This window comes from Meles meles, chromosome 1, assembly GCF_922984935.1.
Source record: "Meles meles chromosome 1, mMelMel3.1 paternal haplotype, whole genome shotgun sequence".
NCBI lineage: Eukaryota > Metazoa > Chordata > Mammalia > Carnivora > Mustelidae > Meles > Meles meles.
Window position 1 is genome coordinate 79,093,680 of NC_060066.1, and position 15,744 is coordinate 79,109,423.

Here is a 15,744-nt window from a genome sequence, read left to right on the forward strand (position 1 = left end):
TAGAAATGCAAGCAACACAAAGATTAAACAACGTAAGAGTGGCAGAGCCGAAACTGAAACCTAAGTGGCAAAATCCAGAGCCCCTTTGCTTAAGAGGATCCACTATGCTAAATCTGTTCAATAAAAGAGCTTTTTTTGTTTGTACACTTATCCCTTTTTTAGTTGACTAATATTTGGATTGTTTGTACTCTCTGGATATTATGAATAATATTGCTAAGATGATTTATGTGCAGATTTTTATGTGGATACGGGATTTCATTTCTCTCAGATATATACCTAGAAGTAGAACTGCTCGGTCATGTGGTAAGTCTACCTTTAACATTCTGAGGAACTGTGAGAGTGGCTGCACCAATTTACAATCTCATTATCTGAGGGCTCCAATTTCTCTGTATCCTTACCACCACTGATTTTGATCTTTTTTTTTTTTTTTCAGAGACAGTGATTATTCTGACATTACACAGAACAAAACACTGATCCACAACACTGATGACTTTGGACTTATGCTTATTAAAAATGGGAAGGAGGAATCACAAAGTTCTTTAGATGCCTTAGTAAGACGGTTCTGTCCGTTGAGAGTCTGCCTTCAGCTCAGGTCATGATCCCAGCGTCCTGGGATCCAGTCCCACATGGGGCTTCCTATTCAGCAGGGAGTCTGCTTCTTTCTCTCCCTCTGCCACTCCCCACCACTCATTTTCTCATTCTCTCTCTCTCAAGTAAATTAAAAAATATATATATGAGAGGCAATATACAAAAAAAAAAAAAAACCATTAGTAAACATTAGTAAAGTAACATTTCTAGGAATCCAATGCCTAAGACCTGTCTCCAAGGTTAAAGAGAAGTTACTATGTACACCATTTACTACTAAGAAGGGGAGACTGGGGAGGCACAATGCTTGACAAGCATTTGTAAGTCAGGATCAGAGCAAAAGAAAGCTCCGTAACAAATCCAGGCTGTAGTATAAGCTCTTCTATTACTTGAAACTTATTATTTTTTAAAGATTTTATTTATTTGACAGAGATCACAAGTAGGCAGAGAGAGACACAGGCACAGAGAGAGGGGAGGAAGTAGGCTCCCCACTGAGCAGAGAGTCTGATGCGGGTCTCTGTCCCAGGACCCTGGGATCATGACCTGAGCCCCATAATCTGTGCCTCTTCTGAGAGGTCTCGACATATCTTCCCTACACTTCACTGCCACTAATCTTCTAATCCTGTTCTTTCTATATCGTTGACCAGTTTTCTAAACTATCTGCAGTGAGTGTAGATTTGTGCTTCTACCTACCTCTCAGTCCAGACTGTACTTTTCAAAGCTTGGCCCAGAGACTTGTCTGAATGTGAACCAAGGCATCACCACCACTCCTCACAGTAAAGTATCTGCACTTCACTCAGTGCTACCCAAGCCCTCTCTTCCTCCCTCTATCCATTCTGGGCAGGAGGATACAGGGCCACAGTTCCTGGGTGTTTATAGAGAGAAAGGTTGATTTTATTTTACATGCTTTTGAATTAATGTTGGAAAACTAATTGCAAGCAGTTTTTAAACCCAAAATGTCATATTGTAAAAGGATAATAAACATTGGGTCAAAATGAAGCAACAACAAAAAGAGCTTAGCCCATTGGTAGAACTTCCCATTGCTCATGTCTACGGGCTGTTATCATGTAGCAGTATGTTTTTTTCTTTCTTTCTTTTTTTTTTTCTTCCTAGGCCATCATGGAACTTTGAATTTTAAACTGCAACGCAGGGTTTTTTTTTCCTTCATCTGGTATTAAGAAATTCCCCCTTGATGTTAGGTATGGATTGAAGAAAAGAAGGCAGTGTCTCAGTAAAGAAAGCCATAGCTCTATCTGTATTTCTGGACCTGCTGAAGCTCAATATCTTATGTAGCATTGCCCTCCCTTCCACCCTCCCTCCCTTCCTTCCTCTGTTTTTAGAGAGGGAGAGAGGGAGAATCTTAAGCATGCTTCATGCCTAGAACGGAGCCTGATGTGGGGCTCAATCCCACAACCCTGTGATCATGACCTGAGCCAAAAACAAGAGTCAGAGGCTTAACTGAGCTACCCAGGTGCTCCTCTTATATAGCATTTCTCTTATCTATCTACCTATCTATCTATCTATGAGAGAGAACAAGTAGGAGGAGAGGCAGAGGAGGGTAAGTAGAGAGAGAGAGTGAGAGAGAGAAGCAGTAGAGAGAGAGAGAGAAAAGAGAGAGAGAAAGAAGTCTCAGCAGAGACTTCCCTGCTGAGCAGGGAGCCCCACGTGGGACTTGATCCTAGGACCCAGAGATTGACCAACTGAGCCACCCAGGCACTCTTCTTACAAAGCATTTCTACTTACTGGATAGTTTGTTCCAACTGTCCCTGTACTCATGGTTTCAAGGGTGAAATTGTACCCCTTTCATCATGGGTGATTTAAGTCATCCTATGGTTATTGTTTCCCGTGATTAGACCTTCAGTATCTTTCAAGGTCCAATAACAAGCTAAGATCTGTTTCTCAAAAGAATAATGATCTTTAGGAAATGGCATGGTTTTACTCTAAAACCCTGAGGACTTGTATGATTCTCTTGCTGGGGCTTGCCCAAAGCTCTGGATAGTGGATGGGGCACCTGGGTGGCTCAGTGGGTTAAAGCCTCTGCCTTTGGCTCAGGTCATGCTCTCAGGGTCCTGGAATCGAGCCCTGCGTCTGGCTCTCTGCTCAGCAGGGAGCCTGCTTCCCCCTCTCTCTCTCTGCCTGCCTCTCTGCCTACTTGTGATCTCTGTCTGTCAAATAAATAAATAAAATCTTAAAAAAAAGAGGCACAGATTATGATGAAATAGGTATCCAGCTCAAAGGAGGCTCTCAATAATCAGGTGTCCTAAGTGACCCATTCTAAATGTCAATTCTTTTATTTCTTCCAGCCATCCTAGAGTTTATTCAATGAAACCTTACAAAAAAATGACAAAAGTGGAAGGGATAGAGGCTATGCAGGGGCTCTTTCCTCACCATAGCTCATCTGGCACCAGCTACCACTAAGTGCTCAATTTACCAACTCAACTCAACTACTCAGTCTCAACTACAATGAGGCCCTTGACACAGCATCGTTCCCCAGGAGAATTAGACAGACACTGACCCATAGAGTAAGGATCACTATGCTAGGCTGATAGCATATTTTAGGTCATTATGGTAGGCTGATTACACTGACTTCTTTTACCATAGAGAGGATAAATCCTTACCAGATCACATAAGCATCCTAGATTTCAAAAAAATTTTTTCTATTCTTTAACAGTTCTTCTAACATTACCTCCTGTGGGATATCTTATACATTAATAAAGGTTGCCATAAAACTTCCTTCACAGCAAAAATAAGTGAGGCAACAGGCTCATAGCCTTGAAATTCACTGGTCTTACTGCCCACCTAGAAGCAGCTGACTTAACAGAACAAGTAGGATGGTCAACTGAAAATTCAGTTGCAACACCAGTTAGAAGACCAAACTTTAAAAGGCTGTGTTCTCACTGGATGTGGGACATGGTTTAAATCTGTATCCAAATATATGGTGTAATTTCTCCCTTAGCCAAAGTACGTGAGTCAAAGAACTGTCTTCATCTCAATATGATTTCTAACTATCCACTCACAGAATTTTTGTTTCCTATCCCAGCAACTCTGGAGTAGAAATTTTGGTTTGCAAGTAAGAATGCTTCTGTATCAAGGAACACAAGAATGTCTTACTGAATTGGAAACCAAAACTGCTAGTGGACCATTTTGTGCTTCTCATGTAACTGAACCAAAAAATGAAAAGAGAGAGAGATTGAATAGTTGACTGACTGACTACTGTCTAAAGTGACCAATTCTGTTCCCAAAGAAGAGTTAGACTGCTGCTACAGAAAGCATTAGGGAGGAATACTGGAACCTAGAGTATTCTCTGAGGTACCTATGTCTCTTAGTATTTCCATGTCCAACAGTAAAAGTTAATGGAAAACTATATAAACAAAAAAGCCTGTAAAACCACTGCAGATCAAATCTGTCCAGAATATTGTGTCACCCCACCAAGTAAAAAGCCTGGATCATCTCAGAACAAAGGAAAAATGAAATGGACAGAAAGAGAACTTCAGCCATTGTCTCATGACCACTGTCAGGACTGCTGATGTTGACTAACTTAACGATTCAGTCATTAAGTAATAGGTATTTGTATAGAACTGTGACTGTCTACAGCCATAACACCCTGAATGTGCACGATCCCATCTGTACAGAACTGTGACTGAATTTGAGGAGTGATTAATATTGCCCAGAGATAGATATCATGAGTATCTCCCAGAAATGGGTAAATGGTTAATTGAGACCCCTGTCTGTACACTTTGAATAGCAAGAGAATATATGCCTCTCAAGTGAAAAAATTTTTTTGCTGTTCTATGGAAATTCAAGTATGTGTAGAATTGAATAGACAAGTAACTAAAGAAGTGCACTGAGCTAATATTAAGCTATTGTCATCTAGCTTCAAACTCACTCTCTATGCTCCAATTTGTTATTCTAGAACTCCTGGTGGGTGAGCAAGGGTACTAAAAGACTAAAGAAGAAAGAAAGAATGTACTCTCTCCTGTTTGCACAAGTTTTCTACCCTGGAGTGACAACTGATTCCAGCAGTACCAGTTGGCTCCACTAGTTTTTCCCACAGTTCTAGAACCAGCTTCACTTGGCCCCTTCTGAAAAATCAGCACCTCCTTGCCAGTGCTGTACCCTTCCTCAGATGTCAAAATTCAGAGCCATAATCCTCCAAGATCTTGAGGCAACACCACGACCAGCTGGCAGTAAACTTCTAATGAGCTCTACAGGGCCCCTTCCAAACTTTTATATTTTAGTAATTCACCTTCATTCCTCTGTTCCTTGCATGGTAGGTCCTTCCTGAAGTTACTATCTCTTCAACACTTCTTTGCCTTTTCAGTTCTTTAGTAACTGATTATAGTTCTTCATATTAAATTAATTCTGTTAAAGTAATTGTTGTGGTTTTGTTTTTTCCTATAACCAAAATGATGTATCTATTAATATCATATAAACTATGTGTGAATATAAAATCAAACAACAAAGCTGGACAGTAGGTCTGAGTTCAGTTTCAAACCTCTAAGAAAATCTTATAACTCAACAGACTGGACCTATTTGTAAAAGACACTATTTATAACATTCTTAGCAACTCTCCTAGAAACACACATGAATATATAGATATCTCAAAAGATTTATACAGTAATAAAAAAGGACACTGAATATTTCTAATTTCCCTATTACAAGTGATACTTCAACAGAATTCTTATACATACACCTTTTGGTATTTTTGTTTATGTACATATATATAATAAAATGTGTGTGTGTCTACACACACACACATATATATTACGCCTTTTAATATTTCTTGAGTATCTATTATGTACAAGTTACCACACCAGGTACTAGAAATACAACTATGCGGAAGACAAATAAGACTTCTCCTTTCACAAAACTTGAAGCATACTTCCTCAGGACATATGCTACCTTATTGCCCACTAGAAGAGTTGTACCAATTTGCATTCCTATCAGACAGAATAGCAGAGTGTCTATTTGCTCACACCCCAATCAACCCAATCAAAAGGAACATTGTTAATATTTGCCAATGTGATGGATAAAACTTAAACTTCACTGTGATTTTAGAATTTTCTACTAGAAAGAGCAAACATCTATATCTTTTCACAGAAAAGTGCAGCTTCTTCCTTCAGAGCACTTCCCCCCCACCACATGATTATGCAGGGCATACTTTTAGTGCATGATATGACTACACAGTCTGCTGAGGTTAAATTAATAACTATAACCATCAACAATGACAAAAATAAACATTTATTAGATTCTATTGTGTATTCTTCACATGTATCATTTTATTTAATCCCTACCAAATCTCAAAAAGCAGTATTATTTTTGCATTTTAACTCAATAGCTCGTAAATACCAAGTGTATAACAGCAGAACCCATATTTACTTTGTTAACTCCTGAAAATTTTATAAAGTATAAGCAAATCTTCACAACAAGATATTAAAAACTATTACTGTGGGCACTTTACAGATGAGGAGGCTTAGAAATATTAGTAAGAAAGTAATAGCAGCAAGAAAGGACTGGAGCTAGGATTTGATTCTGTGCAGGCTGGGCCAAGAACCCATGTTCTTAACCAGTAGACCTGTGTTCTTAACCACTACACATATTGCCAAGGTTCTTTTAAGACGTTTTTTACCCAAAAAATCTACAAATAAGTTTTGCGACATTACGTTCTTGCTCTCCAGGTGTTTAACAATTTATGATTAATTACACAAATAAGATGAAGATATATTCATTTTAAAAGGGAAAAGTTAATAGGGATTGCAATCAAATGGGAAATAATTCACATAGAAAATTGAACTTACACAGTTCAGCAAACAAAAGGATTGCAGGAGCAACAAAAAGGAAATATGGACTTTAAAATCTATTTTAAGGGGGGAGGAGTCCAGATGGCGGAGAAGTAGCAGGCTGAGACTACATCAGGTAGCAGGAGATCAGCTCGATAGCTTATCTAAACATTGCAAACACCTACAAATCCAACGGGAGATCAAAGAGAAGAAGAACAGCAATTCTAGAAACAGAAAATCAACCACTTTCTGAAAGGTAGGACTAGTGGAGAAGTGAATCTAAAACGACGGGAAGATAGACCGCGGGGGGAGGGGCCAGCTCCCGGCAAGCGGCGGAGCAACGGAGCACAAAATCAGGACTTTTAAAAGTCTGTTCCACTGAGGGACATTGCTCCAGAGGCTAACCCAGGGTGAAGCCCACGCGGGGTCAGTGTGGTCCCAGGTCCCGCAGGGTCACAGAAGGATCGGGGGTGTCGGAGTGTCGCACAGCTCATAGGTGTTAGAACAGAGAAGCCGGCTACAGAGACAGAGCCAAGGACTGAACCCTCAGCTCGGGGTTACCTTGAACTGGTCGCGGGCTGGGTGAGCTCGGAGCGCGGCTGGAGGCTGGGGATACGGGAGTGATTGGGTGCTGTCCTCTGGGGGCGCACTGAGGAGTGGGGCTCCAGGCTCTCGGCTCCTCCAGGCCGGAGACTAGGAGGCCGCCATTTTCATTCCCATCCAGTGGAACTCTACGGGAAGCGTTCAGGGAACAGAAGCTCCCAAAAGCCAACCCGAGGGGATTACATAGTCCGCCCCCGGTAAGGGTGGTGCAATTCCGCCTCGGGCAAAGACACTTGAGAGTCACTACAACAGGCCCCTTCCCCAGAAGATCAACAAAATATCCAGCCAGGACGAAGTTCATCTATCAAGGAAAGCAGGTTCAATACCTAAGGCAGCAGCGGAATTCCAGAGGAGGAGAAAGCAAAGCATGGAATTCACGGCTTTCTACCCATGATTCTTTAGTCTTGCGGTTAATTCAATTTTTTTTTCAATTTTTTTCTTTCTTTTTTCTTCTGCTAAATTTTTTAAAACTTTTACCCTTTTCTTTTTTAACGTTTTTTGACTAGTTTATCTAAAATATATATTTTTTCTTTCTTTTTTATATTTTTTCTTTGTTTTATTTTTTAAATTTTTTTTAAATTTAAAAATTTAAAAAATAATTTGGGGTGTCTTCTGATTTGGTTACAGCGCATTTTTCTGGGGTCTTTGCCACCCTTTTAATATTTTATTTGATCCTTCATATCCTCTTATCTGGACAAAATGACAAGGCGGAAAAAATCCCCCACAATTTGGGGTGTCTTCTGATTTGGTTACAGCGCATTTTTCTGGGGTCTTTGCCACCCTTTTAATATTTTATTTGATCCTTCATATCCTCTTATCTGGACAAAATGACAAGGCGGAAAAAATCCCCCACAATTTGGGGTGTCTTCTGATTTGGTTACAGCGCATTTTTCTGGGGTCTTTGCCACCCTTTTAATATTTTATTTGATCCTTCATATCCTCTTATCTGGACAAAATGACAAGGCGGAAAAAATCACCACAGACAAAAGAACAAGAGGCAGTACCAAAGGCTAGGGACCTAATCAATGCAGACTTTGGTAATATGTCAGATCACGAGTTCAGAATGACGATTTTGAACGTTCTAGCTGGGCTCGAAAAAGGCATGGAAGATATTAGAGAAACCCTCTCTGGAGATATAAGAGCCCTTTCTGGAGAAATTAAAGAACTAAAATCTAACCAAGTAGAAATCAAAAAAGCTATTAATGAGGTGCAATCAAAAATGGAGGCTCTCACTGCTAGGATAAATGAGGCAGAAGAAAGAATTAGTGATGTGGAAGACCAAATGACAGAGAATAAAGAAGCTGAGCAAAAGAGGTACAAACAGCTACTGGACCACGAGGGGAGAATTCAAGAGATAAGTGACACCATAAGACGAAACAACATTAGAATAATTGGGATTCCAGAAGAAGAAGAAAGAGAGAGGGGAGCAGAAGGTCTAGTGGAGAGAATTATTGGTGAGAATTTTCCTAATATGGCAAAGGGAACAAGCATCAAAATCCAGGAGGTGCAGAGAACCCCCCTCAAAGTCAACAAGAATAGGTCCACACCCCGTCACCTAATAGTAAAATTTACAAGTCTTAGTGACAAAGAGAAAATCCTGAAAGCAGCCCAGGAAAAGACGTCTGTAACATACAATGATAAAAATATTAGATTGGCAGCAGACTTATCCACAGAGACCTGGCAGGCCAGAAAGAGCTGGCATGATATATTCAGAGCACTAAAAGAGAAAAACATGCAGACAAGAATACTCTATCCAGCTAGGCTATCATTGAAAATAGAAGGAGAGATAAAAAGCTTCCAGGACAAACAAAAACTGAAAGAATTTGCAAACACCAAACCAGCTCTACAGGAAATGTTGAAAGGGGTCCTCTAAGCAAAGAGAGGGCCTAAAAGTAGTAGAACAGAAAGGTACAGAGACAATATACAGTAACAGTCACCTTACAGGCAATAGAATGGCACTAAATTCATATCTCTCAATAGTTACCCTGAATGTTAATGGGCTAAATGCCCCAATCAAAAGACACAGGGTATCAGAATGGATAAAGAAACAAAACCTATCAGTATGCTGCCTACAAGAAACTCATTTTAGACGCGAAGACACCTCCAGATTTAAAGTGAGGGGGTGGAAAACAATTTACCATGCTAATGGGCATCAGAAGAAAGCTGGGGTGGCAATCCTTATATCAGATCAATTAGATTTTAAGCCAAAGACTATAATAAGAGATGAGGAAGGACACTATATCCTACTCAAAGGGTCTGTCCAAGAAGAAGATCTAACAATTTTAAATATCTATGCCCCTAACGTGGGAGCAGCCAACTATATCAACCAATTAATAACAAAATCAAAGAAACACATCAATAATAATACAATAATAGTAGGGGACTTGAACACTCCCCTCACTGAAATGGACAGATCATCCAAGCAAAAGATCAACAAGGAAATAAAGGTCTTAAATGACACACTGGACCAGACGGACATCACAGATATATTCAGAACATTTCATCCCAAAGCAAAAGAATACACATTCTTCTCTAGTGCACATGGAACATTCTCCAGAATAGATCACATCCTGGGTCACAAATCAGGTCTCGACTGGTATCAAAAGATTGGGATCATTCCCTGCATATTTTCAGACCACAATGCTCTGAAGCTAGAACTCCATCACGAGAGGAAAGCTGGAAAGAACCCAAATACATGGAGACTAAACAGCATCCTTCTAAAGAATGAATGGGTCAACCAGGAAATTAAAGAAGAATTGAAAAAATTCATGGAAACAAATGATAATGAAAACACAACGGTTCTAAATCTGTGGGACACAGCCATGATAAATCAAAGTTAATATACTTTAGAAATGATACTAAAAGGAGTTTGAAAAAAAAAAAGGTGAAGTTTAGATTTTAATTGCCATTGTAGGGCATTTAACAATACATTTTTCTATTTGTATTAAATTTTAAACTAACAAGAATCTCTACTATACCCACTTTATTGCTGTAATGCAGCTGGATAAAACTTAAAAACATACTTTGAAAATCTAAGAGTTCATTAAATAAATAAAACCAACCAGAGACATTTTTAAGGATTGGTACTTATATTGCACTTTTTAAGACATTCCACTCCATTCTAAGCTTTAGATTAGATTAACTTTTAGATTCAGAAATATTTAGAAGTGCAATCAAGAAAAGAAATGAGCTTGTCTCGTGGTATTTTAATATCTTAAACCACTTACACTGGTCGCTCAGATTCTTATAATTTAGATAAATGGCTACTCTCCTTTCAAACTATTAAAGGCATATTTCTTAAAATGCCCTCTAACATACAGCATCTAACATAGGCATTAGATGTAAGCTCATTTATTTAGTGAAAACTGCTATAATACATAACATTCTTTACATTAAAAAATCATACTACTCTAGCTAACTGAATAATACATGCTTTATGTAATATTATTACACTGTATTTCATATTAAATACCCTATTTTTGAAAACTGAAACCCATGTTACATAAATAAATTATGTACCTACACAAATATAACTTACACATTCCTATCATAAAATCACCTTAAATATTAATATTGTGGTGTGTTTTAAAGATGTACCAGAAGTAAAAGTAATTCCTCTTTTTTTGTAAGAAGTCATTTAAAAATAGGTAAAATTTTAAAAGAATAAAATATAGTTTAAAATATACTAAGAACAAAGCAAAACTGGGATGACAAACTACTAAACATTTTGCTGTATTTAACTGCAGTGGGGAACTGCAAGAAAAAAATTAGTATTACCATTTTTGCTACCTAGAAAATGCACATTCTATATACAGCCTCATGTAGCTTTTCAATGCTAAGAATTATGATCTGTAAAAAGGAAAACAAAATAATTTTTCAAAACTCAACAAAACATCAATAAAACACACACAAAGCCCTACAACCCAGCAACTGCACTACTAGGTATTTACCTCCAAGATACAAATATAGTGATCCAAAGGGGCACCTGCACCCAATATTTATAGCAGCAATGTCCACAATAGCCAAACTATGGAAAGAGCCCAGATGTCCATCAACAGATGAATGGATAAAGAAGGAGTGGTATGTATATATACCATGGAATACTATGTAGCCATCAAAAAAAAAAGAAAAGAAAAGAAAAAGAAATATTGCAATTTGCAATGACCTGGATGGAACCAGAGGGTATTATGCTAAGTGAAATAAATCAATCAGAGAAAGACAATTATAGTACAATCTCACTGTAAGTGGAATTTGAGAAACAGAACAGAAGAGCATAGGGAAAGGGAGGGAAAAATAAAACAAGATGAAATCAGAGAGGAAGACAAACCATAAAAGACTCTTAATCATAGGAAACAAATTGAGGGTTGCTGCAGTGATGGACATTAAGTAGGGTATGTGATGTAATGAGTACTGGATATTACCTAAGACTGATGAATCACTGAAGCCTACTTCTGAAACTAGTAACCCATTATATGTGTCCCCCTTGTGGGGCCTGATCCCAGGACCTTGAGATCAGGGCCTGAGGCAAAAGCAGATGCTTAACCATCTGAGCTACCCAGGTGCCCCTAATTATGAAAAATCTTAATGAAAGTCAACAATTAAACCATGAAGAAATGTTTTTGCTATCCAAATGCAAGCCTGAAGTAGTTTCTTTTGAAGTAAAAAGGCCTACTTCAAAACACTTAGATGTAACAACCATGATCATATCTTAATTTATAATTCAGTTGGCAGGAATAGAAAAATCTATTTTCACTTTTACAATTTAACAAAGTTCATTTTTTTTGTATTAGAAATAACTGTACTTTTGAAGACCAAAATGTTAGTAGCTCTTACAGCTGAAAATCAGATGTTAGGATACAAAATGTTAGTTCTAACAGCTGAAAATCAGATGTACAGGTATGTATGTATATTGTAAAAATAAAGTACTTTACTTTTGAGAGGGTAAAGTATATGTCAAGTATCCAGTAGACAGTGAAGCCTTATACGAACAGCAATATTTCATGTAAAAATGGCAAAAGTGTATACTTACCCTTCTCCTCCCATTCTTGTTATCTTTAGGCAGAAATCCACAGAATTTTAGACTGGGAGGCTTCCATTTCAAAATATCATCACATCGGCCGGGTTTGTATTTCTAAAATGAATTAAAATGACAATGGTTAATAAGAGCTAAAAAGTTAGATATATCAACTAGTTTTTATAATATGCTTTGTACTTTTTTACATTTTTTTTTACATTTTATTTATTTTTTCAGCATAACAGTATTCATTGTTTTTGCACAACACCCAGTGCTCCATGCAAAACGTGCCCTCTCTATTACCCACCACCTGTTCCCCCAACCTCCCACCCCTGACCCTTCAAAACCCTCAGGTTGTTTTTCAGAGTCCATAGTCTCTTATGGTTCGCCTCCCCTTCCAAATTTTTTTTTTTTTAATAAACATATAATGTATTTTTTTTTAGATTATTTATTTATTTATTTGACAGACAGAGATCACAAGCAGGCATAGAGGCAGGCAGAGAGGGAGGAAGGGAAGCAGGCTCCCTGCTGAGCAGAGAGCCCGATGCGGGGCTCGATCCCAGGACCCTGAGATCATGACCTGAGCCGAAGGCAGAGGCTTTAACCCACTGCGCCACCCAGGCGCCCCCATATAATGTATTTTTATCCCCAGGGGTACAGGTCTATGAATCACCAGGTTTACACACTTCACAGCACTCACGATAGCACATACCCTCCCCAATGTCCATAGCCCCCTCCCCCTCTCCCAATCCCACCTCCCCCCAGCAACCCCCAGTTTGTTTTGTGAGATTAAGAGTCATTTATGGTTTGTCTCCCTCCCAATCCCATCTTGTTTCATTTATTCTTCTCCTATCCCCCTAACCCCCCATGTTGCTTCTCCATGTCCTCATATCAGGGAAATCATATGAAATTTGTCTTTCTCCGATTGACTTATTTCACTAAGCATGATACGCTCTAGTTCCATCCACGTCGTCGCAAATGGCAATATTTTATTTCTTTTGATGGCTGCATAGTATTCCATTGTGTATATATACCACACCTTCTTTATCCATTCATCTGTTGATGGACATCTAGGTTCTTTCCATAGTTTGGCTATTGTAGACATTGCTGCTATAAACATTCGGGTACAAGTGCCCCTTCGGATCACTATGTTTGTATCTTTAGGGTAAATACCTAGTAGTGCAATTGCTGGGTCATAGGGTAATTCTATTTTCAACATTTTGAGGAACCTCCATGATGTTTTCCAGAGTGGTTGCACCAGCTTGCATTCCCACCAACAGTGGAGGAGGGTTCCCCTTTCTCCGCATCCTTGCCAGCATCTGTCATTTCCTGACTTGTTAATTTTAGCCATTCTGACTGGTGTGAGGTGATATCTCATTGTGGTTTTGATTTGTATTTCCCTGATGCCGAGTGACGTGGAGCACTTTTTCATGTGTCTGTTGGCCATCTGGATGTCTGCTTTGTACTTTTAAAAAATATTTTATTTGATAAAGATTTTATTTGATAGCCAGAGATTACAAATAGAGAGACAGGCAGAGAGAGAGGGGGAAGCAGGCTCCCGGCTGAGCAGAGAGCCTGATGCGGGACTCGATCCAAGGACCCTGAGAGCATGACCTGAGCCGAAGGCAGAGGCTTTAACCCACTGAGCCACCCAGGCACCCGCTTTGTACTTTTTTAAACTGAAGTACAGTTGATAGACAATCTTATGTACATTTCGGGTATGCAACATAGAAGTTTGACAGTTTTACATATTCTACAAACACGCTGCTCACCACGAAAAGTGCAGTTACCATCTGTCACCACACAATTATTACAGTATTACTGACTATAGTCCCTACGCTGTACTTTGTATCATTGTTACTTATTTCTTTTATAATTGGAAATTTGAGACTCTTAAGTGAAATTTTATTTTTGTTTTATTTTAAGCGAAATTACTACTTCTTTTCTGAATTTAAGTTTTATCTCCAACTGATGAGCAAAGCTAGATACCTACCTGCTTGGTGATAGCCTTTCTCCATTCTGCCAAAGCATGCACACCCTCGTTTGTGAAAGTCCAGAAAAAAATGAAACCTGTTATTCTCTCCAATCATTCTATGACTTAAAGGAGTTTGATCATTTATTTAAAAGTTGTTTTTTCTTGTTCAGCTTTATTGTGGGATAATTTACAAAGAATAAAATTAATGAGTGATTTTTTTAAAGATTTTTATTTATTTGAGAGAGAGAAAGTCAGGACATGGGGAGGGGCAGAGGAAGAGGGAGAAGCAGATTCCTGGCTGAGCAGGGAGCCCGACATGGGGCTCCATCCAACCCGGGACTCTGGGATCATGACTGAGCCAAAGGTAGACTCTTACCTGACTGAGCCACCCAGATACCCCTAACAATTGACTATTAACACATGGATATAAGTATATAATCACTATCAAAATAATCATCTATAGCACTCAATCACCCCAAAGTTCCCTCCTGACATCTGCACTCAATTTCTTCCAACTCTCTGGCAACAGAGACCTTCTTCTTACACTATACCTGTGCCTGTTTTAGAATTCATAAGAAATTCTTTTTTTTTTCAAGATTTTATTTATTTGACAGAGATCACAAGTGGGCAGATAGGCAAGCAGAGAGAGAAAGGAAGGGAAGCAGGCTCCCCGCTGAGCAGAGAGCCGGATGCGGGGCTCGATCCCAGGACCTTGAGATCATGACCTGAGCCGAAGGCAGAGGCTTTAACCCACTGAGCCACCCAGGCGCCCCTCATAAGAAATTTTTAACCTAAGGTTTTGCGATCTATCAGTGCCGGTGCATATATAAGCAGTTTGATCCCTTTTACTACTGAATGGGATTCCATTTTATGTATATACCACAAACTGTTTACACATTTACAGGCTAATGCCTATTTGGGTTGTTTCCAGGTTTAGGAAATTATGAATGATGTTGCTCTGAACATTTCTGTCGACATGTTTTACTAACATGGGTAAATATCTAGGAGCAGAATGGCTGGGTCACATGGTAAATATATATTTAACATTATAAGAAACTGTCAAATTGTTTTAAAACGTGGCCATAACATTTTCCATTCCCACCAGTAATATATGAGAGGTCAATTTCTCTGTATCAACTCCAGGACTAGGTACTGTTGGTCATTTTAATTCAGAAGTGTATCTCATAATTTTAATTTGTGTTTCTCTAATGAAAGATCTTTTCTTCATTTTTTTTTCATTTTTTACTTAAATCCAATTAGCTAACATATAATACATCATTATTTTCTGATATAATGTTCAAGGAGTCATTAGATGCATATAAGACCCACTGCTCATCACATCGTGTGCCATCCTTAATGCCCATCACCTATTTACCCCATCCTCCTACCCACCTCCCATTCCCCAACCCTTAGTTTGTTTCCCAGAGTCAAGAGTCTCTCATGGTTTGTCTCCCCCTCTGATTTCTTCCCATTCAGTTTTCCCTTCCCGCCCCTATGATCTTCTGCGCTATTCCTTATAATCCACATGTGAGTGAAACCATGTGGTAATGGTCTTTCTTTGCTTGACTTATTTCCCTTAGCATAATTCCCTCCAGTTCCAACCACACTGATGTAAATGGCAGGTATTCATCCTTTCTGATGGCTGAGTAATATTCTATTGCTTGACTTATTTCACTTAACATAATTCCCTCCAGTTCCAACCACATTGATGTAAATGGCAGGTATTCATCCTTTCTGATGGCTGAGTAATATTCTATTGCATATATGAACCACATCTTCTTTATCCA